Below are 5,435 nucleotides of genomic sequence, written 5' to 3' on the forward strand. Positions count from 1 at the left end.
TCATATATATGATGAGATTTTTTATTCGTCTTTTTATAAGATAACACTAACATAAGTAATTTTATTATTTAGATTAAAATAATCGATTGTTCTCGATACCGATTTTCTTAAAACTTTTACCATTAATTTTTTTTTACAACCTTTTTCTTTTTTATTTCTTTTTCATAACTCGATATCAGGAGCTTTTTGTTACGTTTTAATATGTTTTTTGTCTTTATTTTTGTATAAAATAAAAAAACAAAAAAGGGAAAATAATTTAATGTTACGCGATAAGATATAATTCATTCCTTCAGATAATTGAGTAATATTATCGAGATTAAACTAACCGATATGGCTGACCTAATTTTTTAAAAAACTTTCATCTTAACTTTTTTCCCAACCCTCTCTTTTCTTCCTCTTTCTTCCTTTTTTTTTCTTTTTTATATTACGTGATCAGAGTTTTCATTACGTTTAATAATTTTTTTTTCCCTTCCTTTCTTTCTTTTTCCATTTTTGTTGAATACTATACATGATAAGATAATTCATTACAAAAGTAATCTTTTCAACGAGATTTCAACGGGAACACGATCGATCGTACGAATTGATTTTCACCAAAATTTTCACCTACCTATCTACCTATCTACCTACCTACCTTTGTCCAAATTTTTTTTCATTTCATTTCCTTTTTCATATTTATTATTTATTTTGTTTTGTTTTTATTACCTGATCGAAATTCTCGACACGTTTACTGGTGGTAGGTCGTTGGCCTTTGTTGCTTATAAAAATAGCACGTATTTCAATTATATCCGGTCATTGGCTAGCGAGTATATGCCTCAGAGGATCGATAAACACCGACCACCCTTTCTATCTCTCTCTCTCTCTCTCTCTCACTCTCTCACACTCTCTTTTTCTCTCGTACTCTCTCTTACTCTTTCTTTCACTCCTCTTACCCTTCTATAACACGCAGCTTACTTTGTGCTTCTCCGTAATGGCCATAGCAGTATAGAAAAGAAATAATATAAAAAAAAAAAAAAAAAAAAAAAAAAAAAAAAAAAAAGAAAAAAGGACCAAGAAGAAAAAAAAAAAAAAAAAAAAAAAAAAAAAAAAAAAAAAAAAAAAATAAAAAAAAAATAAAACGGAAAAAGGATCTAGAAGGAAAAATAGATAAAAGAAAGAAAGAAAAAAAAAAGAAAAAAAAAAAGAATAACGAAGAAGAAGATGGCACGAATATGGTGGAACAACCATATAACTACTACTACTATTATTACATAGCCAATATACAAGTACATAAGTGATCATAGACACGTATAACGCTCTATTTGTAATAATAATTAACGGTCCCATACGGTCGATTTCATTTTTTTTCTCGGTAATATAAGCTTCTATATTCTATGGTGTATCCATTTATAAAAATTTATGGATTATCCGTTATTCATTTTCTTTTTGTTTCTTTATATTTTTATCCGAGATACGTTTAACACTTTACTTATTTTCTATTCATAAGTTAATTTTTGTGTTTTTTTTTTTTTTTTTTTTTTTTCTAAAAAATTTTGATCATATTGTTAAATATATGATTCATACGATTTTGTTATACTAATGTTTCATTTAATATTTTATTTTGTTTTTTAGGAAAAAAAAAAAATATAATAAAAACAATTTTTCGTAATAAATTTCATTGTACATTTTCGCATCAATCATGATTATATAATTCATTGTGCAACTTTTTTTTTTTATAAAATATCGATTATCGATATTTCAGTATTACTTGATTAATATCTAAACGGTGTAATTTTTACAATGTTTTTTTTATACTGTAACACAAATAAACGTATACAACTTATAATTATATGGAAGAAAAAACATTGTGTGAAATGAAGTAACACAGTACTTAAGTATTAGTTAATTTATACGTAAGAGAAAGATCACTCATCATCTATCTGTGTTCCATCATACGTTACACGTCTAATCGTGTTAGGATATTAACTTCACTTCTATGTATAGTTATTCGTGTTACGAAAATAAAGTAATCGATAAATATACTTTCGTCGTTTAATTATCAAACATTAAAGCGATCTTTAAGATCTGAATTATTTAAATGAAATTCTTTTACAAAACCGAATTTTTATAATTGAAAAAATAATCAATAATAAAAATCACACAAAAACGAATGCAATTATAAATATAAATCAAAGATAATTGAAAAAAAAATATATATAATACATTACCTTTTTTTTTTAATAAATAAAATTAAAATAATATAAAATAAATAATGCACACACACACACACACGCACACAAATATATAGAAATAAATTTTGTTTAAAAGAAAACGAATATACAAAATAAATAAATATTCAAACAAATTCAAGTGTATATAAAAATATTGCACAAATATTATAATAATAATAATAAATAAAACTAAAAATGTGTCTACGAATAAATTAATATACAAATTTGTTAACAAAAGTTATAAATAAAATATAAATCAAACCTTGGTACACACATATTTGTTAGAAACTCATTAAAACGTTAAAATACTTACTTATAACGTTATAATGTTATTATACTAAACTTATCGGTCATCTTTTAAGAGGATAAATACCACTCTACTTAGACGGTACTCTTTGTCTCTTCTACACTTCTATACGTGTATTTGTGTGTGTGTGTGTGTGTGTAGTTCTATCTCTGACGACCCTGAAAACTGAAACGACGAGTTTTCGAGCTGTTCGAAAGCTGACCGTCGCCACAAGCCTGCCGAACTTTACGGAAATTATACAAACTGCGGACGGTGTCCGATTGCTTGGCAAATAGGATTGTGCATTCAAACAATTACCGTTTTGTCGATAACGACAAACAGCATTGCCAACGAGCATGTCCATCTGTTTCAACAATATTTCGTTATACTTACTAGAATCCACTAAATTATCACGATCATTCTCTTTGTACTTAATTAATTTATTTATTCATTCCTCCATTACTATCTTAATTATTCCTTATTTATTTATTTATTTATTTTTAAGAATTATATTTAACTTGGCAACCACACGAATAGGATTTGTTTTACAATCTTCTAAAATGACAAATTTAAATTAATTTGTTCATTCGTGTTCTTTCCATTAACACGATTCTTTTCGGATGAGTTAATATGATAATTTGTTGTTAATTAGTTTAGAATGTAATTAAGTATTGGACATATTTTGTTATTTATTTCTTTTTCTATTTCTGTTTCAATGGTCTAGTTTTTATTATTGCTAATATATTCTACCGAAGTATATAAATACGAAGAAACTTTTCAAATTATCATGAATATCATTTGACAGTCTTCACACACACACACACCCATACACAAACAAACAAACAAAGTATTTCCCCAGAACCTTTGAACTCGGAACTAGATCGACGAAATTTTCCTCACTTCCTCGAGAATTCATCGTGGTCGCAATTCAAACACACACATATACATATATAACAGTTAATTCTCGTTGAAATAAATTGCTTATTCGTTGATAATAAATAGAATCGCGAGATCATTGAACGAATCGTGAAAAAGACAAATTTATTTATCAAATAAGAGAGATAGAATTTAAGTTGAAATAAAGTGAAATAATTTTTATTACGTATATGAATCCATCATATTAATGATATTTTTTACTCAATACACACAAATCCAACATATAATATTAAAAATAAACAAAACAAAAAAATCGTATAAATAATTCAAGCACGAAATTAATTCTAATAACTGAAATTTCTATTAATCCTCCTCCTAACTACATATATTATTTTCAAATAATAAATAATCACGCGTATAATATATCACATACCTATTTAATTATTGAAATAAAACAGATACTCAAATTACCTTATAACCACAGCAACAACATCATTTCATATTTCCAACTTTCGTTTAACCGTTTGCAGCAAAATCCAACTACCCCCAAAAAAAAAAAAAAAAAATAAAAGAAAAAAAAAATTAAATTAAATTAAATATATATTTAATTAATTACCTACTGTTAACAAAGTTTCCATTTAGAATGAACTATAAATTTCTTGATTAAGTTGAGTAATCAAATATATGTATAATCTAATATACCTAAAGTAATTAAAGACGAAAGATACATAGTACAAGAGAAAGATAATCAGACAAACATAGAGACAGAGACAGAGAGAGAGAGAAATAGATAATATCAGTTAAAGGTCAAGGACCTAGAAACGATATCGATACTTATCGGATGTCTTCTTCACTTATCGTCCAAATCGAAGCGTGTAAGACAAGCTGGGGCACATAGAATAGGAGGGTTAGGCAAACAACAGGCTGCTAAAGGCCAAACAGCGCCTAGCATCGTCCACAAAGGGACAAGGGAGTTCAGTCTGTGTGTTAGCTAGCTTCACTCCTTTCCATATCCCGGCAGACCCCGAAGGCTTTCGAGGATACCCATAATGCATGAGATTGTCGACACAGCTAAAGAGAGAGAGAGAGAGAGAGAGAAAGAGTGGGAGGAAAGGTAGGTTGGGTGGTATGAGGTTGGGAGTTTAGGGGTGGTAAAGGGGGTGACCACGAACTGGTACACAGAGAGTAGTACTTCAGTATAGTCGGACACACTCACTCACTCACTCGTCGTGTGTCGTGTTGAGTGGTTAGGTCAGAACAGTATCGATCTATCTTACTATATTCTAGTTAACTTTCAAATTTAATCAAACGATCTTCGCGTGACTCCTTAAACTAGAGACATATTATATCATCATTTAAGTTCTTTATTCTTGTTCTTGTTCTTGTTCTTGTTCTTATGTGCTTCTTTTGGCAAGATACATTTCTTGTTAGGTATTTTCATTTCTCGATTAAGGTTTGTTCATTAGTGATGCGAATCTTTTGTATATTTTATTTTAGTTAATTGTAAGAGTTTGTGGTTATGTAAAAAATTGGTATTGTTATTGTTGAGATTTATTTTTATTTTTATTTTTTTTTTTTTTATAAGTATTTCGTTTAGATAATATCAAGCAGATTAGATCGATACGAATTGTTATGTATTTAATTGAAATAAAACTTGTTTTTCAAAAGTAAATTTTTCAAAAGTTGATTTTAATATCTGTTATTACTTTTTTATACATTTAGGTTTGACTTAATTTATCCTAAGTTTTAAATAAAATTTACTTAGAGTTTTATATTGATAATGTTGAATTTATCAATTTTCAAGATTGATTAGTTTGAGTTTCCATTTGAATCGTTTTTAACTCTATATATATCGGTTTTAACTTATTGTTAGAAAATTTTATATTACCTATAATAAATTTCAATGAAATAAAACAAATCAAATAATATATTCGTGTTTATTTCTTTTAAATCAATTGTGCGAAACAATTCGTTAAGAATATTATTCATCATAGAAATTTTCTTACAATATTTCTCTGTCGCTTTATAAAAATGTTGAATTATGATAGCGAATATTAGTCAAGAAT

Source organism: Polistes canadensis, unplaced genomic scaffold (assembly GCF_001313835.1).
Source record: "Polistes canadensis isolate GaletaPanama2010 unplaced genomic scaffold, ASM131383v1 scaffold_190, whole genome shotgun sequence".
Taxonomy (NCBI): Eukaryota; Metazoa; Arthropoda; class Insecta; order Hymenoptera; family Vespidae; genus Polistes; species Polistes canadensis.